The sequence below is a fragment of the Homarus americanus genome, unplaced genomic scaffold (assembly GCF_018991925.1).
Source record: "Homarus americanus isolate GMGI-L3 unplaced genomic scaffold, GMGI_Hamer_2.0 scaffold32159, whole genome shotgun sequence".
In the NCBI taxonomy this organism is placed as follows: Eukaryota; Metazoa; Arthropoda; class Malacostraca; order Decapoda; family Nephropidae; genus Homarus; species Homarus americanus.
Window position 1 is genome coordinate 312,886 of NW_024742776.1, and position 22,853 is coordinate 335,738.

Consider the following 22,853-nt stretch of genomic DNA (forward strand, 5'->3'; position numbering starts at 1 on the left):
AGCGTTAAGGTCTTGTTACAGCGGCGTTAAAGTCTTGTTACAGGCGTTAAGGTCTTGTTACAGCCTTACAGCGGCGTTAAGGTCTTGTTACAGCGGCATTAAAGGTTGTTGTTAGCTGCGTTGATGTTTACAAGGTCTTGTTACAGCGGCGTTAAAGTCTTGTTACAGCGGCGTTAAGCGGCTTGTTACTTGTTACAGCGGCGTTAAGGTCTTGTTACAGCGGCGTTAAGGTCTTGTTACAGCGGCGTTAAGTCTTGTTTGGCGTTAAGTCTTGTTACAGCGGCGTTAAGGTCTGTTACAGCGTTAAGTCTTGTTATAGCGGCGTTAAGGTCTTGTTACAGCGGCGTTAAGGTCTTGTTACAGCGGCGTTAAAGTCTTGTTACAGATGCGTTAAGGTCTTGTTATAGCGGCGTTAAGGTCTTGTTACAGCGGCGTTAAGGTCTTGTTACAGCTTTGTTTAGGTATTATCACTCGCCCCTGTGGCCCAATGGATAAGGCATTGGCCTCCTAAGCCAAGGATTGTGGGTTCGAGTCCCACCAGGGGTTAATGTGTGTTTTGGTCATACTCTGAGCGAGAGAGTTGTTATAGCGGCGTTGAAATATCTCTGTAATGGTGTTGAAATAATATGTTGGCGTTAATTTTTTTTATTATGGTGGCGTTGAAATGTTATAGTGACGTTAAATCCTTGTTATTATATGGTGGTGGTGTTGGTGACGGTAGGAGTGGTTGTGGTAGTGGTGGTAGAGATCGTGTAGTGGTGGTGGCTGTGGTGGTAGTAGTGGTGGTGGTGGTGGTGTAATGATGGTGAGGGAGGGAAGGCAACCGTCTCTCGCCACCACAATTACTGTTCATTAACAGCCTCACAACTCTCTCTCCATTTAGTCAGTTACGTAGGCAATCTGCTTTATGAATACTAATTTTGACTCATTCATTAATTTACGTTATTATTCGTATGTCCATTCACGCACTCATTAATTTACTCATTCATTTATTTTATTACTCATCCACACATTTGTTTTTGTGTATCACTCACTCACTCACTCACTCACTCACTCACTCGTTCGTCATTGTATATATTTAAATTATGAGTCCATGATATATCTGTATCACCCATAACAACCACAACCACTACCACCACAACCACTAGTACTTACAACCACCACTTGTACTTACAGCCACCACTAGTACCTACAACTACCATAACCACCACTAGTACCTACAACTACCATAACCACCACTAGTACCTACTACTACCATCACCGCCACTAGTAACCGATAACTACTACCACCACCACCACCAACTACTACTACTATTATTTTTTTATTAGCCTCCAGCCTCCCCCAATAGCCACACCTTTGCCGCCAATTTATTACCTTAAAATTAAATATCCTAATACATAGTAAATACCCTAGCTGTGTTGAGTTAGTTGAGCCGCAGATCTATGCGGCATTCAGTGACTGTTGCCTCATAGTCAATATCTGCAACAGTTGTTGGTTTAGGGGGCAGTGTTCTCGTTCCCCTGAGGCAAAGCAATGCAGACTTGAGTAGAGAGAAGGACTGGCGACATCTCAACCAGGCTGTAACGTTGCTTCTGGGCTGCTGATTCTATGCAGATAACACCTCGGCCAGTCTGGTGAAGAAGCATCTTGCACTTGGCCCCATCCCGCCAGATATTGTGAGCACCAGAGGAGTGAAGCTGCCTTGGTCCACGTTTTGAATACCCTTTCCATACGTCCTGTTGTTGTCGTTCTCATTCCTCCTGTGTGCAGCATCGAGAGACGGTGACATGCGGCCACGGGCTAAGATATCCTCATATCAAAGAAGGCTCTCTGTCCCCGCGTCCAGAATCCTCGAGCACTGACGTCCACCGCGGGCGTTGTTGGTTGTGTTGGAGGTCCTGTGATGAAGATCCTCACCGTCCAGTGGAAGGAGGGTCAGTTCCACCATGGCGTCGTGACAAATTTCCTTCAGTATATTTGATGTGCGATCCCTTATTTCACCATGCCTCATGCATATAAAACCATCCTTCTTGCACACCTTGGCGTGATTAATGTTGTAGGATAAACCACACATGCATTGGGAGGGCATGCCTTCTACTGGCTAACCATGCCTTAGAGCAATGGCATCTAGGTAACGCTGTTAGCCAGTTTGAAACGCCCACCTCTTGCCCTACAGCTATTTTTTGTCCTCAAGTTCACTGACTTTTGATGCATCAGTTGTTGAAGTTTTTCATTTTGGGTGAGCTGCCGTTCTGTCGTAATGGACCGTCGAATGTCGTGTAATTCGTTAGTGACCACATCGCTTACTGCATTTTGAGCTATACTATGTGCTCAGTGAGGGCTGCCGTGAGCTTGACAGAGTTCTCATGTTCAGTGACAGCAAGTTTCTCTTGATTAGTAATTTCCAACAACCACTATTACCACCACCACCACCACCAACTACTCCAACTAATAACTACTACCACCACAACAATAGTCACCAACACTACAACAACAGTCACCAACACTACAACAACAGTCACCACCACCACAGTAACAGCCACCACTACCACCGTCTTCCACCAACTACCACCATCACCAACAACCACTACCAGGCCAATTGACCCTCATTGCTACACTCGCCTGCCTGTGGCCTGCCTGCCTGTGGCCTGCTTGTGATGCTAATGTTGACTGAGAGAGAAAGAACTGTCAGGAAGTCAGTCAATCTGGTGTGTGTGTGTGTGTGTGTGTGTGTGTGTGTGTGTGTGTGTGTGTGTGTGTGTGTGGTCTACCATGTCTTGTAAGTTTTGTTCAAGTATTACACTCTTCCTTCCTCCCTCCTCCCGTTTTCTATGTAGTTTATTATTTTTTTTATCCTTTCTCCTCAGCACTTGTTTCACTGACCTTGTGTACTATCTCTCTTTCTCATTGTCTTGTTCATGTTATAACCCTGGACTCCTTCCTCTCTCTCTTTCTCTCTCCTTCCTTTCTCCTTCCCTCTTCACTCATTCTCCCTCTCTCCCTCCTCCTTCCTCCCTCTCCTTCACTGTTTGTCTTTGCCCTTCCTTAACGCCATTTTGGTCAACACCTTTGATAACTTTTAAGAAATCACCTGAAGATTCGCCTCCTTGTTTACTCCACATGAAAATTAATCCCTAAACGTATATTATTTCACCTAGAGATTTACCCACAGCTTATGGCATCTGAAACCTAACCTAAGAAAACTTAAAGCACCCAGATAGTGTTAGGGGTGGTTAATCTTCAGGTGAAATAAGGTGGGGGGGGGGGGTGAATCTTATGGTGCCCCGCTTGAGGTGGAGGTGATATACGCAATAGCCTTTCAGAATCCCGACCTCGAGTTCCCTACTTCTTGTTTTTTCCTTTATCATAAAAAAAATATAATTAAGGAGGAAAAATATCATTTCATCGCCGTCCCACACCACCTGGCCCCTGACGTGTGTTGTACAGTAACCACCACCACACTCACTCACCCTTAACTCGGCCCTTCACACCTAGATGTTACTTTGGATATTTTATCTGGTTAACGCTACTTGATTTTATTCGGCACAGAAGAGACCCCTATACCCAAGGGGTTAAGAGATGTGCGGCTCTCCTGTAGCTGTCTCAGAGGTGTAGGGCTCAACTGTAGCTGTCTCAGGAGGTGTAGGGCTCTCCTGTAGCTGTCTCAGGAGGTGTAGGGCTCTCCTGTAGCTGTCTCAGAGGTGTAGGGCTCTCCTGTAGCTGTCTCAGGAGGTGTAGGGCTCTCCTGTAGCTGTCTCAGAGGTGTAGGGCTCTCCTGTAGCTGTCTCAGAGGTGTAGGGCTCTCCTGTAGCTGTCTCAGGAGGTGTAGAGATCTGCAGCTGTGTCAGGTGCAGAACTCTCCTGTTATAGTAACTAGTTCTCACTGAGGTGTCTTGGTAATTCCAGAAAGAACAAGTTTTCTCAAACAGTATTGTTGTTTAAACTTGTTTTAACTTAAATTTTTAATAATATGCTCGTCCTGGATTCCGGGTTTTCCTCAGCATCCTTAGGTGTAAGTAATGTTACCTCGTTAACACTAGTTGTTGGTACAGCCTTTATGGGTTCTAGTTAAACTGGTTTTGACTTATTTCTGGCTTAACTGTAACATATATACAGCGGTGCCGCCTCCATCCATCCAGCCTCTTTAGGGGGTGTTGTTATGAGTCAGTCAGTACACTAATACTATGTTTAAATAAAACATTACTAAACACGACTGGGAAGAAAAACAATAACTATGAGTCATATTGGCACATTATACCACTGAATATAAACAGTCAACATTACTGGCCACCTTATACCACTGAATAAACATAACACTCCTGTGTCCCTAACCTAACCTAACCTTACCCTAACCTAACCTTACCCTAACCTAACCTTACCCTAACCCAACCTTACCCTAACCTAACCTTACCCTAACCTAACCTTACCCTAACCCAACCTTACCCTAACCTAACCTTACCCTAACCTAACCTTACCCTAACCTAACCTTACCCTAACCTAACCTTACCCTAACCCAACCTTACCCTAACCTAACCTTACCCTAACCTAACCTTACCCTAACCTAACCTTACCCTAACCCTAGACTTATGTCCTTAACCCAGAGTAAGGCCCACTTCTCTACCCTATAATCTTCCTCCCTCTGCCCCTCACTGTTCCGCCTATCCCAATATATATACATCTTGGCACCTATCTTATCCTTTCTCTCCTTCCCCCACCATCTCTTTCCCCCTTCCTTACCCCCTCTCCTCCATGTTCCTCCTTCACCTCCTTACCCTTATCTTCGTACCTCCTTCCCCCCTTTCCTCTTCTCCCCCTTTACTCCTCCCCTTATGTTAGAGCGAGGCATCAGTATGTTAGTGACTGGATCAGTTTACTCACCGCCACTCACCAGTTGGTAATGAGTGGGAGTGAGTGGTGATGACCAGAGGGAGATGAGAGGGTTGCGGGCCATGCTGGAGAGGGGGTGTGGGGGTGGTATACTCTTTAATGGTGATGGTATAGTGGTGGTGGTGGTAGTAGTTGTGTAATGGTGGTTGTAGTATTGGTGGTAGTAGTAGTAGTGGTGGTGGGAGTGTTGGTAGTGGTGTTGGTGGTGGTTGTAGTAGTGGTGGTGGTAATGGTGGTAGTGTTGGTAGTAGTGTTGGTGGTGGTTGTAGTAGTGGTGGTGGTAATGGTGGTAGTGTTGGTAGTGGTGTTGGTGGTGGTTGTAGTAGTGGTGATGGTAATGGTGGTAGTGTTGGTAGTGGTGTTGGTGGTGGTTGTAGTAGTGGTGATGGTAATGGTGGTAGTGTTGGTAGTAATAGTGGTGTTAATGGTGGTAGTGGTGTGTTGTATCACCTGCTAACACGGTATAACTCACCTGTGATCAGTTTAGATCTTAATTAAAGTAGTTGGTTATAACAGGTGACTTGACTTAATATTTAGTGTTTATTAAATGTTTACTGATATAAAGTCGGGCTTATTTGACTTATTATTATTTTAGTATTAATCTCTCTCTCTCTCTCTCTCTCTCTCTCTCTCTCTCTCTCTCTCGTGTGTGTGACCTCGAATGGCCTTCTTACATCACCAATAGGACGCACAAACGGATATATTATAAATTATATCTTTACGGTAAATATACAAAGTGTCTCTTTTTAGTAAACAATGCGTGACGTCACAATGGAAATGTATAAACGTGGTTTTTTTTAATAATAAGATGTCGCTTTTTTTTTGTTCAGGAATGTATGACGTCATTTGTAATTTTGATGCTTACATCCCGTTGTCTTTTGCAGGTATGTGACTCAGGTAATGACTCGGGTAGTGACTCGGGTAGTGACTCAGAAGATGCAGCGATATACACAACAGGTAGAGTCATTCATTTCTTTACATTGAATGACTGAATGTTTGTATGGAGATTCATTCACACTTCCTTCACGACATTATTGGCTAAGTGAAGGAGGATGAGAAAGAAAGCGATCACAGGAGCATTGTTAGTCAGTTGATCAGTCAGTCAGGGTTAAGTGTCTTCTGTACTGGGGTGAGTAGAGACTAGTATGGGTAAGTGCATGTCGGGTGGTTGTGCAGGCCGAGACAGCTGCACACCAGGGGGTTCATACTATCAGTAAAACCTCTTACAGCATCTCATCCCTTCATCTACGACTTTGACCAGCGTAGATAGGGGTCACGACCTTCTTAACCACGAACAACGGTAATGTGATAAATGGTGTTACATACAGCATCATTTGTGTGTCTTGGTTATATAGTCTTACTTGTGGGCCATGTGGAGGGGATGTTAGGGGCTGGGAGGGGTATATAGGGAGGGGTATTAGGGACATGTGAAGGGGTATATAGGGCTATGTGGGAGGGGTATAGGGGCTGCTGTGGGAGGGGATGTTTAGGGGCTATGTGGAAGGGTATGTAGCAAAGGTGAGGGGGTATAGGCCATGGGAGGGGGGTATATAGGGGCCAGGGAGGGGGTATAGGCTGTGAGGGGGTATATAGGGCCATGTGGAGGGGGTATATAGGGCCATGTGGAAGGGGTATTTAGAGCCATGTGGAGAGGGTATTTAGAGCCATGTGGAAGGGGTATTTAGAGCCATGTGGAAGGGGTATTTAGGGCCATGTGGAGGGGGTATTTAGAGCCATGTGGAAGGGGTATTTAGGACTTTGTATATACCAGTTCGAGTGAAGGAAGGAAGGAAGGGAGAGAGTGTGTTTATGTTTCAGCTTCATTAAAAAAAACTTACAGTTCACAGGAAAACGCTGAGTGAATGAAAAGTAAAGCTCTAGTTGATGCCATATTCATTTTCTCTTCTGTATTTCAGTTCTATAAATTCCACTTGATTCCCCAGAAAACCTGTGGTGGTAGAGGTACAGTAGCTAAAACAACTATCTGTGCAGGTGGGGGTCGATATATTCCGAAATTTTACGTATGACTAGTGACAGCCCTCATATACCAAAATTTATCGTCCATGGTCTCATATTGTTTCCCACAAAGTATGCACAGGTAGTTGGTTGAGCTACTGTGCGTTAGATCTATAATGAAGCTGTAGAGAAGTTCATTTATCCCAACACAAGTCCATAAGTTGTGATCATATCTGTTATGGCCTGGAGTGATTGCAGGAGGTTGTGATGTTCCTTATCGTCTCAGGATGTACATTTGTGGGAGTCGACGGTGTTACTGTGTTATGTGTACTGGAAAGAAGAAGAGCAGCGTTAAGCGAGAAGATCTCCGTGTGTTTGTTGTTTTAGATTTACTAATAACACGTTTAATGAACTCAAGGCTGAAGTGATGATCGTGGTGTATGGAGGCCAGGAGGTGAGATGGGTGATCTGGAGGAACAGGCAGGTGTGGAGGAGGAGGCTAGGTAAGTGTGGAGGCCTCTCGGTGTAAACGGTAAGGCAGGTATGGAGAAAGAGGTAGCGGAGATGTGGAGGCCGCAGAGACCTGGTGTGTGGTGACCAATAGCTGCGGGAACCAGACCTGATCATAGTAGAGGCCCAGGTAAGACCAATTCTCACAGGTAATTGATTGTTCCACCGTCAGCCGTTATGATGATGAAGCACCACTACCTCAGGCACAGTGGGAGGGGTATGGGAGAGGCTATTACCCAGTGTAATGTTCTTCTTCTCCGGGAGATGGAAGTCTTTTTGGTCATACTAAAATAGTGTTTTAAGGACACTTGAATTAAACGTCTACACATTTTTGCTGAATAATGTGTTTTATCTGTTTATCTTCACACTAGAAAGATAATATTTGGATGTTAAACCTGGAACCATACTCAAAATATTAATGTTGGGAATAATTTAAGACTTTCCATCATTTTTGTTTTGTTTTCGTTTAGTTGATTTTCAGGTTTCAGGAGGGGCGGCAGGTGACGGGGTTCTCTTAGGTTAGGTTAGGTTAGGTTTGGTTCCCTGTGTTGATAGTCTTGCTCGATAAGGCTGCTTCCCTGTCGAGTCATCTACCTCAATTCACGTGTCATCCAGATCACATCAGACGTACCAAGCAGTCATGGCCGCCTCACTTATTTACACATGCCTTGCACACACACACACACACACACACACACACACACAGCATCATACATTCATACATAGCCTGCTAGCTAATGTAATCCCAACAAACATTCATACACGTCTTGCTAGTTCACGTAATTCACTCATTCACGACCTAGTAGATCACATACGCTGTTGGATTGCTTCACACACGTTAGCTTATACACGCCTCGAGTCACTCCGTACACCTTCGGCCCACTTTCTCCCCATAATGTACCGGCGGCACTTCCGGTGGTCACGGGTGTTGTTGACGCGGGTGAGTGTCCGCCAGCTATTGTTCTCCAGGGTTTGTTCCTGCCTGACGTAACTTTAAACTTCTCGCAAAGTGACAAACTTTGTGTCTCTCTGTCTATCTTATATCTCGTTTGCATCTCGCCAAAAGCCATGTTTGTGTTTATTTCCTACCGTCACGTTTGTTTCCGCCACATATAATGTTTGTTTTACTCCAAGCCAAGTTTGTTTTTGCTATAAGTTGCGTTCGCTTCCCGCCAAACGTTGTGTGTATTTCTTGTTAAACTTCACATTTGTTTCTCACTAAAAGACACAGTTGACTTCACACAAATGGTCACGACAGTGTACAGGTACTGCGAAAAGTTTCTTTTGTTCATAACCAATATATCCTATTTGTCATTTCCCGCCCAAATAAAACAGTTTGTTACCATCAATTATCTCGTTTATTTCACGCCAAGTCATGTTTCTTTTTTCCCCTCGACAAGTCACGTCCTCAGACTCACTATTTTCTCTCAAGTAATTTGTTAATTTTTTCTTTTGTTGTTAAGTACTGTATTGTTCCTCACCGAATGTCTCAGCATTCCTCCCCCCTCTGACGTTGGGGTCTGCTGTACATTTGATGCACTACAAGTAGTATCATGGACCGACTCTACTTGAACATAAACGAAGGCTGGTTAGTATTTGGGTAAATCTTCTCTGACTCACTTGAACTAGATCAAAGTCTTGGTCAAGTGCACACCTCTGATTTAGAAGGTAAATGTCTGGTAAGTGTTACCTCTTATCCTCGAGAGGTAAAATGACCTCTCGTAAGCTCACCTCTGTTGACCTTAAGAGGGTAATTGGCTTAGAAATATCTTTGGCATCTTGGTTATGTGACACCGTGACGTGCTGCTAGTGTGTGCTTCATGGGTCATACACACACACACACACACTCTGAAATATCGGTTCTAATCTGATTTCCACCTGGTGGTTTTGCGTCTGGTTTATTGTCTCATGGTTCTAATATGGTCACTCTCTCGTCTTGTAGTTCTTCCTCTAGTTCAAACAGAGCCATAGTGGTCCTGACACCCTTGACGCACAGATGGTGATTCTTCATCCCAATTCCAATATCATCTTGGTAGCGCTTCTTCACCAAGGACTCTCCATCACCTGGCCTTTACCTTTGATACTCATTACCACTGATGGTTCCTGACATCTACCAGTGATGGATTACACACACACCTCTGATGGTTCTACCAAGGGTTCAGTCACTCCCACCAGCCAATGGAAGGAGGGAATCCCACGTAGGGTTCACGGAGCACTGCTGCCCCCCACGCTCAGCCGTCATCAACTACTTCCATCAATATAATCGCCGCTGATACACGTCTTTTTTGCCTCCAGTGAGCGTCCATCATCGCGAGGCTGGTGTGTCCGCCACGCTCGGGAAATTGGTGGTAGTTAACGCAGCAATCGTGGGTAAGAGACAGACTTATAGGTAAGTGAGCTCTGTGTCGGCCACGTTCTAGGACTTTGTTGTTTTGACGTTACTTAGACCGTGAGTTGTAAATTATTCTTAAAATGGCGTCTTTAAGGCATAAGGAACAACCCAAGAAATATCGTCTCTTTAAGGCATAAGGAACTTCTCAAGAAATATCGTTTCTTTAAGGCATAAGGAACTACCCAAGAAATATCGTCTCTTTAAGGCATAAGGAACTACCCAAGAAATATCGTCTCTTTAAGGCATAAGACAACCCAAGAAATATCGTCTCTTTAAGGCATAAGGAAAACCCAAGAAATATCGTCTTTTAAGGAATAAGGAACACCCAAGAAATATCGTCTTTAAGGAATAAGGAACACCCCAAGAAAATCGTCTCTTTAAGGCATAAGGAACTACCCAAGAAATATCGTTTCTTTAAGGCATAAGGAACAACCCAAGAAATATCGTTTCTTTAAGGAATAAGGAACACCCCAAGAAATATCGTCTCTTTAAGGAATAAGGAACACCCCAAGAAAAATCGTCTCTTTAAGGCATAAGGAACTACCCAAGAAATATCGTTTTTAAGGCATAAGGAACAACCCAAGAAATATCGTCTCTTTAAGGCATAAGGAACTACCCAAGAAATATCGTCTCTTTAAGGCATAAGGAACAACCCAAGAAATATCGTCTCTTTAAGGCATAAGGAACAACCCAAGAAATATCATCATCAGTCACCAGGATCTTTACTCTCTGACTATCTCCAGGTAAGACCATTGGTACCTGGCATTTACTCCTTGATGACCCGGTACATGATGAAGGATCGTTCGTATTATCGTGTATTAGGGACTCTGGGTTCTGATAATGAGAATAACCCTTAATAGACACGGCCATAAAAGGGGCAGCGGGTCGTGTTTATGTAAGTGCCCTTTAAATATTGTCGACTGGAGTGATTCAATAAGAATAAATTATTTGTTAGAAGCCGACTAACAGGCCTGACCTGACCTGACTTGACTTGACCTACCTTACCTTACCTTAAAGTTATAGGTTATGTTATGTTTTAAGTCTTCAATGTTAACTCTCTCTCTCTCTCTCTCCACACACTTCTTTATCATGTAAAAAAAAACCCTGACATCATCTCCGACATTTACATCGTGTTGCAGAGTTGCTCAACATAGTGTGCAAAGGGAATAAAATCAGTGCAACAACTACGCAACACTGTTCTTTCTTCACCTCTAATAAGAAGCAGTAGACGTTTCTATCATACTTGACGGTTAGTAAGACCTCAAGTTATACAAGAATTGATTATGTCAACATTATAGTTTGGTGTTGTGATGGTGTGGTGTTGTGATAGTGTGGTGTTAACTAGGTGTGACGGTGTGATAGTGTGGTGTTAATTAGGTGTGGCGGTGTGATAGTGCGGTGTTAACTTGATATAACGTTGTGATAGTGTGGTGTTGTGATATGGTGTTAACTAGGTGTGACGGTGTGCTAGTGTGGTGTTAACTAGGTGTGGCGGTGTGATAGTGTGGTGTTAACTTAGGTGGTGTGCTAGTGTGGTGTTAACTTGATATAACGTTGTGATAGTGTGGTGTTAACTAGGTGTGACGGTGTGATAGTGTGGTGTTAACTTGATATAACGTTGTGATAGTGTGGTTAACGAGTGAGATCTGCACGTGCGTTTAGTCAGTCAATCTTGCCAGAGTAGAAAATTTCTCAGTGAAAAATCTCCATCGTCACTTTTCACCCATTCTCCTCCCTTCTCAACCCCCTCCCCCCCCCCCCTCACCTTCATGGGTGTAGCGTAGGACCACTAGAGTTTAACGAGCGTGAATAACGTGAACTAAAACAGGGAAAAATTCTTCACTGAAAACAGACATCGTGTGAAATTCAAGACGGATGATCATTTTCGGCTTTCTCGTGGTGTTGGAGGTTGGGTGGTGTTGGGGTAGTGGTGTTGGGGGTAGGGTGGCTGTTGGGGTTGGGTGGTGTTGGGGGTGGGTGGTGTTGGGGGAGGGTGTTGGGGTAGGGTGGTGTTGGAGGTTGGGTGGTGTTGGGGTAGGGTGGTGTTGGAGGGAAAAGGGAAGAAGTTTATTGTGTTTTGGGAAAGGTGGGGAATGAATTGGTGATGGGAATATTTTGAGGAGGAGAAGTGTTAGTGTGTGTGTGGAGGGAGGGAGAGAGGAAGAGGAATGGTGAAGGAGAGGAGAGGGGATGGGGAGAGGGTGGGTGTTATGTTCTGGAGTTAGTCATTTTCCCGTAACTAATTTGCTCGGTGAGGAAAATCTTACTTCAGTATCTCATATTAAATAAGGCTGCTTCTCTCTCTCTCTCTCTCTCATATGGAACCTTACTAGTCCTTATCGTACTCTTATTTGTTGATGGCTTCTTAAATTAACCACGGCTGAGATCTTGTTAGGTTAGGTGTGATAAAAACACACACACACACACACACACACACACACACACACACACACAGGGCAGTGGCGTGAAGATAATAAATCAGACAGAAAGATAAAAATAGTTTTAAAAAAAATCACCTTGTTCCTCACGATGTATTGGTACTTGTTGACGTAGGGACCAGCAGTAGTAGGTGGTGGAGTGTTCAGTACTACGGCAGAGAGGTGGAACTGTCTCTTTAAGAAGTCCTGCTGCATGGGAAATGGAATTGGATTACGTTACTTGTTCCTTGTTGACGGAAGATAGTGGTTGTTGTCCCTATTGTTCCTTGATAACGGGAAGACAGTTAGGTGCCGTCCCTACTCCTCCTTGATAACGGGAAGACAGTAGGTGCCGTCTCTACAGCTCCTTGGTAACGGGAAGACAGTAGTGCCGCCTTTATCGTATTTTCTCGATGAGGCCCGATTTCGGAGGCTTTTTCAGCTGTCGACTTTTAAATCCTCAGAAGATATCGCTGACATCTGAGCTCTTGTCATTTTTTGTCTACATTTCTCCCTAAAGATTGATTTCCTAAGTCTGGTGGGGGTGCTTAGTTATTTTTCATACATTGTTCTCGAAATCCAGTGAACTTGAATGGATAACCGAATGGGATTTTCATTAATAAACGTCTATATCGTGAATGCTTTTAAATACCACTTTTGTGTAATCAACCATAGCGTCTTTTTTTGTTTTTGTTTGTTTCGTTCAGGACACCCGATACCAAAGGGGTTAAGATAAGTATAATGGCCTTAGTCACGCTCCAGTAGCTAAGTGTTTGAGCATATTTGATCCTGAGAGATGATTGTTGATATACGCCAGGTAGTGATGCCTCATCCCCTGTGGCACTTACCTGTGGTTACCTGTGGCACTTACCTGTGGTTACCTGTGGCACTTACCTGTGGTTATCTTTGGTTTCCTTTTCTCCTCATGAGCCAGAGGTCAAAGGGGTGTGTGTGTGTGTGTGTGTGTGTGTGTGTGTGTGTGTGTGTGTGTGTGTGTGTGTGTGTGTGTGTGTGTGTGTGTGACAGGTGAGGTACGAGGCCGACCTGTGCTTACTAACATGACAGTCTGCAATGTGGGTGAGGGAGTGTGTTTACGAATGGCTGGCGAGTGAATGTGTGGATAGATGGATGTGTGGGTGGGTGAGTGAATGGATGGATGAGTGAGTGGATTATTGAATGTATTGGTAAATAAACAAATGGATGGATGTGGGCGGAGGTGGATGTGGTGTGGGTGGAGATGGATGTGGTGGATGTAGTATGGGTTGAGGTGGATGTAGTGTGGTGGATCCGGTACCCCAGAGTTTCCCTAATGAACTGTTCGATTTGACTCTCTCTCTCCTCTCAACGTGGGAACGAGAATTATAAACAGGTGCATTCCAGGGGAGTTTGTGGACGGCCGTCATAAGTCTAGTTCTCTTGGTTGCCTGACCTGTAACCCCCCCCACCGTGTGTGTTGTTGTGTTTACTCCACCGGGCCTTGACATAACCTCAGATGGAGCTGTGTTGGGGAGGTGTGTGTTGGGGAGGGAGGGCTGTGTTGGGGAGGGAGGAGCTGTGTTGGGGAGGGAGGGCTGTGTTGGGGAGGGAGGAGGTGTGTTGGGAGGGAGGGTGTGTTGGGAGGGAGGAGCTGTGTTGGGGAGGGCTGTGTTGGGGGAGGGAGGGGTGTTGGGAGGAGGGGAGCTGTGTTAGGAGGAGGGCTGTGAGTGGGAGGTGTGTTGGGGAGGAGGCTGTGTTGGGGAGGGGAGGGCTGTGTTGGGAGGGGAGGCTGTTAGGGAGGGAGGAGCTGTGTTGGGAGGAGGCTGTGTTGGGAGGGGAGGAGCTGTGTTGGGAAGGGGGAGGAGCTGTGTTGGGGAGGGGGAGGAGCTGTGTTGGGGAGGGGGAGGAGGTGGCTATTGGGATCACCTGAAGATTGTTACGCACCCCAAATTAGTTCACCTGAGGATTAATTCAACCCACTTGAATATCATGGATTGACTAACAGTGTTGGAGTGAATGCCAGTGTTGGAGTGAATGACAGTGTTGGAGTGAATGCCAGTGTTGGAGTGAATGCCAGTGTTGGAGTGAATGCCAGTGTTGGAGTGAATGACAGTGTTGGAGTGAATGACAGCGTTGGAGTGAATGACAGCGTTGGAGTGAATGACAATGTTGGAGTGAATGCCAGTGTTGGAGTGAATGACAATGTTGAGGTCGGCCAGAGGTCAGGATCATTGCCTCAAGAGGTCAAACAGTACACCCTGTTTAAACTAGTACTTGTAAGATATTCAGGTCAATATCCGGTCTTTATCTTGTGATATTTTATTTTATTTTACTTTTTTAGAATATTATATTAAAGATGATAGAATATGTCACTAATAGTCTTGTGAATATTTCTTTATTAATTATCTCACTCTAGTTCTGTCTTAGCGAGAGTTAGGGAAGCAATACTTGTAAAAAAAAAACCATTTGATAATATTTCGTATTGTTACTCCAGCTATTGACCGTGGAGTCGACACCCATGTATACTGTAAGACGCTGTCGGTCTCTGCCACCGCCCAGTTATGTTCCTCACACAACATACTCCCACATTAAAATGAGTTCGGTGTTTCAGTATGTGGGCGGTTATGGGTGTCATGGGCGTAGTGGGCGGTGTAGGTGGCTCATATATGACAGTCTGAAAGCTTATCGTGAATGTTGTAGTATTTCATTTGAAGCGCCTTGTTGTGAGTTCAAGGTGTGACGTGAGGTCAGAGGGACAGGAACTAGGGGTCACAAAGGGTCACCCGGCTGACTTAACCTTCCGGTGCGTGAAGGTAAATCTGAAATCGGAATCCTACTTTCACTTTCCCGTGTCTCTCATTCTCTGGTGTGTCTCATTAACCTGTGTCCCTCATTCCTCCATTATCTATCATTCCTCCATCTCACACTCCCTCCGTGTCTCTCATTCCTCCCGTCTCTCACTCCCCGGAGGACAGGGGTGTCGCTGCTCCTGGGCCTCTCTGGTGGCACACGTGGGTTTGTTTACATTTTGAAGGACCACAACCCTCCCTATATATCACCTCTCCCCTGCCTTTCCATACATTCCTCTCCCCTACATACCCCCTCCCACACGCCCTGCATTTCCCCAACCCCTGCATCCCCACTCCCCTACATCCCCCCTGCATCCCCCCCTGCATCCTCCCCTGCATCCCCACTCCCCTGCATTCCCACTCTCTTGTATCCCCCTTCTCCCTACACCCCCCTCCCCCCACACCCCCCCCCTCCCCCACATCCCCCCTCCCCCCCTCCATCCTCCCCGGCAGTCCCCCCGTCCATGTGGTCTTGTCTGGGTCAAATTTCACCTACCCATCTAGCTGCCCCTCCCTCTTTACCTGCTCCTCCTACCCTCACCAGTTGCCTCACTCTCCTGCTCTCACCTTGTCTTCCTTGCTCTCACTCTCCCCTCACTCATCCTGCCCTCACTCTCATCCTGCCCTCACTCTCATCCTGTCCTCACCCCATCCTGCCCTCACCTCACCTGCCTCACTCTCACCTGTCTCCCCCTCACTCACCCCTGCCCCCACTCTCACCCTGCCCCACCTCACCCCCACCTGCCTCACCTCACCCCATCCTCTGCCTCACCCTCACCCCATCCTGCCCCTCACTCACCCTGCCCTCACTTCACCCCTGCCCTCACTCTCATCCTGCTCCCACTCACCCTGCCCCCACTCACCCTGCCCTCACTCTCCTCCTCACTCTCCCCTGCCCCTCACTCTCTCCCCTGCCCTCACTCTCTCCCTGCCCTCACTCACCCTGTCATCACCACCCCTGCCTCACTCTCACCCCTGCCCACACTCTCTGCCCTCACTTCACTCTCCTCACTCACCCCTGTCTCACTCTCACCCCTGCCCTCACTCTCACCCCTGCCCTCACTCTCACCCTGCCCTCACTCTCACCTTACCCTTGCTGTCACCGTTATCCCCCCTCCATACATTATCTCGTTCATAAACACATGGATAAACTCTTGAGAATTTCCGAGGCTTAATATTTGGACAGAAATCGTATATAACATGTGCAGTCAGGGAAACTAGTCCTGCCAGTCCTCCATGAACCCTGAGACGCTTGAACCCCGAGACCTGTGAACCCGAGACTCGTGAACCCCGAGACTCGTGAACCCTGAGTGCTTCATTTTGTAAGTGAATACCGAAGTGCTTCAATTAACAGGTGAAAACTCAAGGGCTTCAATCAGCAAGTGAAATCCATGTGACATTTCGCTCTCAAAGTGTTGCCAATTACAGCTTGATGGAAGCCGCCCCACTCTGCCCTATTGTTCTCAGGGGCGACGAGGCATCTTGTCTGGTATCACTTACTTAAGGCTTAAGGAGGTCGGGGTTATACCGAGAACCAGATCCTCCAGAAGGACTTGGGGATCTTGAGGACTTTCTTCAAGTATCTCTTGCTAGATCAAGTGCCACCTTCTGTCTCGTAAGTATTACCTCGGGAGTTCCTATGTCTTGGTCTAGTAACCAAGTAAAAATTAAGTCCTTTTGTCTCACTTACATAGGGGTCTTAAGTGCTTTTATATAGGACTACTTAATATATATAGTGGTCACATATCACTTAACAATCACGCTAGGAGCTCTTATGTGTCTGTTTAAGTGACTTCGTGTAGAACTGTTTTAAGTGACGTAGTCGTATTTTTAGTGTTACGATCTATGACAGTAATCCACAAGGTCTTATGTGTTATCCTATAAGTACCTATTGAGAGATCACTTACCATAACTCAGCGGCCTCAAGGGTGTTACTACCCGCTGGTTGTATCACTTATACTCTGCCCAGCGGTTCCTCGGCGTCGTCTGTTTTTATCGTTAGTCTTGTGAATTTCTCTTTTTTTTTCGGTTGTAATTATTTGATTACTCTCAATTGATACTTTTTAAATGCCAACTCTATTATTTGCTTTCCGTGGATGCTCCATTTTGTTACACCTTATTCGAGAAATTTAATGAACGCTTCAATTTTTTTATTTCTTTTCAGTCGCCAGGGAAACAAAAGAGAATCGGAGAGACAATCCCCGCGGAACATAATAGTCTCTTAGTTGTTTATCAAGCGTGACCCCGCACATCAATCTCTGCTCTTTTGTTTGTTTTTTGCACATTCGTGTTATTATCGAGTCTATACTTTCACTCCGGCCAATTGTGAGGCGGCGTCCCGGCTCCCGTGAGAAGGTGGAGACAGGAAGTGGAGGATGACTAGGGAGAAAGAAGGAACTGGAGAAAGTAAAAGCTGAGGGAATAATATGAAAAATGAAGAGATGTGGGGAAAGAATAAGAGACTAATACTGATAATACAGGAGCGATAGATGAATACATTAGCGAGATAAAGAGATTGTAGACGTTGTGGCTCTCTCTCTCTCTCTCTCTCTCTCTCTCTCTCTCTCTCTCTCTCTCTCTCTCTCTCTCTCTCTCTCCTGTGTAGCCGAGGTTACCGGATATTTACCTCATCACTCAGGCTATTGTTGTTCCTGGCAGCCCGATACACACACACACACACACACCTCCTTGAGCTAAGATAATCGTGTAAACTGAAGACCAACGTTTATTCTGAGTTAACCCATTATTTATTCTGTCCTCAATATATGAGTTTATTTTATTATCTTTTTTTTCATTTAGTGTGTGTGTGTGTGTGTGTGTGTCTGTGTGTGTGTGTGTGTGTGTGTGTGTGTGTGTGTGTGTGTGTGTGTGTGTGTGTGTGTGTGTGTAGAGAAGGAAGAAGGGAGGGAAGGAGGTGAAGAAAGGATGTGTAAGGAGTGAGGGGCTGGGTCCTTCAGGTGTTAAAGAGAGGATGAAGGAAAATGGTCCCTATAGTCCAATTAGGCCCACCAAATTAACCCTTAGAATTGGGGGTCTTAAATAGACCTTAACCTAACTATTGGAATTGGCAGTTAGCCCTAATGTTCCCCCAATTAGGTGAGGTGATGATTAGAGCCTATTAAGACTGGGGGCCACCTGACCTATACAGCCTGGCAGGTAATGGTATGGGGAAGAGGAGGGAGGGAGGGAGAAACGGAGTAACGAAGATGGGAAGAGGAGGAAGAAGAAGAGATATATATGGGAAGAAGAAGAAGGAGAGACAAGAGAGGTAAAAGAGAAGGAAAGAGAGATAGAAGAGGAGAGAAAGAGAGAGGTAGAGAGAGAGAGAGAGATCACCCGTGTTAGGGCTACAGGCCGGGTCGTGGTGTGTAACAGATACTGAGTTTTAACGGTTTCATTACACCACCAGAATACCTTACAGTGATCTCTCTCTCTCTCTCTCTCTCTCTCTCTCTCTCTCTCTCTCTCTCTCTCTCTAGGGTCTTATGGTCTGTGGCTGTAAGGGTCTTATGGTCTGTGGCTGTAAGGGTCTTATGGTCTGTGAGGGTCTTATGGTCTGTGGCTGTGAGGGTCTTATGGTCTGTTTCTGTGAGGGTCTTATGGTCTGTGGCTGTGAGGGTCTTATAGGCTGTACCACCACCTTCATCCTCCCAGCCCCTAACAGACAACCATACACCACCATGGCAATAACTTGGACCTCTCATCACCCACAACACCCTTCGTCGACGCTGTATCCTGTGTGCTTCATGAACCAGCTATTCAGATCTTCGTTGTCGTCATTAGCATTTTTTTTTGCTGGTCGTCATGATTCATTAGTGAAGTCAGGCGTCTCTCAGGCACGGGGCGGTGCTTGGGGTGCCTTCCTGCTGGCCTACTGTAACGGAATGTCTTATTTGTGGCACTGTGAGGGAGAGAGGGAGAGACTTTCCTGATGGTACTGTGAGGGAGTGAGAGAGGGAGTGAGGGAGAGGCTGTTTCCTGATAGTACCGTGAGGGAGAGAGAGAGAGGGAGGAAGGGAGAGACTGACTCAATATTAGCACTGGGTGGAGGGCAGATTTGCTCCTTAAGTGTTGGTTACTGGCAAGGTATGTGTGAGAGGCGGTACTGTGGAGAGTTATTACAGTTGTTGGTAGTCAGTGTGGGGGAAGACCTTGAAGACCAGGCAGGAGGTACTGGTCTTAAGCGGATCTCTCCGAGGCCTGAGTAGAGAAGACTGCTACATTTCTCTTCAACAATAATGAAGAAGAAGAGTGAGAACAATATCTTAATCCTGAAACTGTTTTAATAGCCATTTTATGTACAATCGACTCTATAGTTACGCGCCACTGAACATGTTAAGGAAGTTTTATAATTCAGTTGTTATTAGTTATAAGAGAAATTGATTGAGGAAAATGTCTACGCTGTCACATTCACAGACAGACATATAAACATTACTATTTTATTCCCCCTAGTCTTTGGTCTCGGGGGGGGAGGGGGTCCTACAAATGTAATGAAAAAAAAGCATAAATCAGTGTGTCCAGTGGTAGGGGAAGGGTCCTACAAATGTAATGAAAAGCATAAATCAGTGTGTCCAGTGGTAGAGGGGGGGTTACTAACATATTAAGATGTATCGTCTCTTTATTCTTCTCTTTTTCTTAAAATTTAGCCTAAATTTGTACACCGAAACTTGAGGTACATAAATAACTTTATTACCTCACAACTAAAGGTCGGCGGCTCATTTTTAAATACAAGTCTTGTATAATAGTTTCTTTATCAAGTTTCTTCAAGTGAAAAATGAAGAATTAAAATTAAGTGAGGCACCGTAGTGTTGGCCTCACACTAGTCATTACTCACGTGTCCTTCATCATCCCACACTAGTTATTATCTTTGCCGGCTCTTCAGCGAAATTGACCAATTTGCTGTGGCACTGCGCAGTGGATGCTGGGACGATTTAAAATACCACGGACCTGAAAGTGGCATCGTGTTCTCGGTTGTGGGTCACTCAGGAGTGCCAATGGCAGCATAATGGCACCTTGTTGGTGGCGTCAGACTTGGAATGTATAATGACGGATAATAACACGGTGTTGATGGTTGTAGGTCAAGAGTGCCACATGTACACCGAAGCACTGCGTTGGTGTGGGGTGTACCGTACTTAATGTGTAATGGTGGCACTCACTGGCTCCATTGTACCAGCTAGGGCATAATAGCAGAGTTGTGGTGTTGGCTGCTCTTGAGTGCCAACAAACGTATAATGGCACCATTTGGGCGGTTGTTCGAGTGGTTTAGCCAACTAGCGCTTAGCAACAACATATTCGCGGCGGTAGGTCTGAGAGATCAACGGGAAGGAGAGTTAATGAGAGGGGTGGGTGAAGAAGTGGCCAGGGGAGGAGACAGAGACAGGCACTGAGGGCCAGGCGGCACCCATCAGATGGTCCCGCGATAGTATAATTGAGGTAAGACGGGTGCCGGGAACCCCGCTCCTGGCCCAGGGATTGACGCCCCTCCAAGGCCGCTCTTCCGCCTCCTGCTAGTGGTCTTTCCCGGCTCCTGAGGGCGACGCTGGCGGAGGGAAGATGAGATGAGAGTGAAGGGTGGAGATGACTGAAGTATAAAAGGTTAAACGTGGAGAAGAGATAAAGGAGAGATGGATGGAAAGAGAAGGACAGGTACTGTACTTATGGATATGGTGATCTGGAGAGAGAGGGAGGAATGGAGTAAGAAAAAACGAAGGATGTTTGCGTCATGAACAGGGGAGAGAACCCGTAGAGGGAGATGATAATAGGGTGAAGTGTTTGTTGTTTTGTTGAGAATGTGGAGAGAGGAGAGGAGATACGAAGGAAAGAATAAGCAGCAGAGGAGTGTAAAAATTAAAAGCGAAGGAGAGTGGAAGAGAGAAAGGAAGAAGTAGTGAGAATAGGGCGATGTTTGAGGAGGGGGAGTATGAAGGCAACACGTGTTTGTAGTTAAGCTCCACACACACACACACACACACACACACACACACACACACACACACACACACACTCTTCCCTGAACACTTGGCAACATCTGGCACCTACTTGTGGGAGATATATAAGTTGGGTTTATATTTAATAACTCCGCTTATCATCACATATTTTGTCGGCACCACAACATGGGGGTAAAGTTACTCCCTAATACATAGAAAAGTCTTGAGAAAATAGGTTCAAATTCCAATCCCCTTCACCTGATGATCCTCAGGTACTGTACTTACCTGTCAGATACTGCCAAGTGTCCAGGCAATTTTGTCCATAACTGAACACTGTCGGGTTTTGAAAGTTTGTGTCAACTCTTCTGTTTTAACAAATGGAAATATATCACGTGTTTTCTATAGATACCACCGGCCATGACAGCGTGTGGGCAGGCAGGTGTTGATCCTCTGATGATTAGTTGGCCTTCAGCAGGTGGTAGGTTACGGGGCGTCAGCAGGTGGTAGGTTACGGGGCGTCAGCAGGTGGTAGGTTACAGGGCGTCAGTAGGTGGTATAGGTTACGGGGCGTCAGCAGGTGTTTGGTTACGGGGCGTCAGCAGGTGGTATAGGTTACGGGGCGTCAGTAGGTGGTATAGGTTACGGGGAGCAGGCATCAGCAGGTACGGGGCGTCAGCAGGTGGTGGGTTACGGGGCGTCAGCAGGTGGTAGGTTACGGGGCGTCAGTAGGTGGTATAGGTTACGGGGCGTCAGCTGGTGGTGGGTTACGGGGCGTCAGCAGGTGGTATAGGTTACGGGGAGTGCATCAGCAGGTGGTGGGTTACGGGACATAAGCAAAGGGTTGGGTCAGCAGGTATGTGAGTAAACAGGAACATCAATGTACAGTATCATCAGTCCCCAACAAACGAGTGTATTGACTGTATATCGCTACACCTTTACTGTATATCGCTGCACCTTTATGTATCAGCTGACCAAGACGATGCCATAAATATTCTCATGACCATAAACCTCAAAGAAGTTTTATTAACGAATTTATCTTATTTTTCAAAGCCTAGATACACAAGAAAATATACAAAGACATTGATAAGATCGTAATCACCTGAAGAATTTATTGGATAAACAAAAAGTTAAAGAGATAATGAAGGTAATGTTTAAATTCTCTAATAATAATAATTGTATACATAATCTGATAATAATCTGCCCTAGACTGGTGCAGCTGTTATCTCTGTTATCAATTAGAGTTATCGCCATTACTTACTGAGGATCGCCTCCTGTAAAGTGCCTCGCTGTTCTTATCTATATAGTTTATTACTCCTACTTAGGAGAATAATATATATATATATATATATATATATATATATATATATATATATATATATATATATATATATATATATATATATATATATATATATATATATATATATATATATATATATATATATTTACAATGTTATTTATTTATTTACTTATTTATTTTAACCTCTTCCCTCTCATCACCACCCCCCCTCCCCTCTTCCTCCCCTTCCATCCCTCCTTTTCCTCCCCTCCCCTCCCTCCCATCCCTCCCTCCTTTTACTCCCTCCCTTCCTCCTTTTCCTCCCCTCCCTCCCTTCTCCTTTTCCTCCCTCCCCCTCCCTTCCCTCCCTCCCTTTTCCTCCCTCCCTCCCTCCCTCCCTTTCCTACCTTCCCCTCCATCCCCTCCTTTCCCTCCCCACTTCCCTCCCTCCTTTTCCTCCCCTCCCCTCCCTCCTCCTTTTCTCCCCTCCCTCCCTCCTTTCTCCCCCCCCAGCCGTCTCCCCTTCCCTCCTCCCCTTCCCTCCCCTCCCCTTCCTCCTCCCCTTCCCTCCAATCTTTAAAGAATGATTCTTTTTATTTACCAGGAAATTAGAGACTGGAGTTTATTTTGTTCCACGAGAAATAAGAATGATATACACT

The 22,853-nt window shown here is 45.6% G+C and overlaps 1 non-coding gene across 1 annotated transcript; it reads left to right on the forward strand.

Moving 5' to 3' along the window:
- Positions 1-473: 473 nt before the first annotated feature.
- On the forward strand, positions 474-546 carry Trnar-ccu. The gene has a single exon. It is a non-coding gene; the product is annotated as a tRNA-Arg (tRNA).
- Positions 547-22,853: the final 22,307 nt, after the last annotated feature.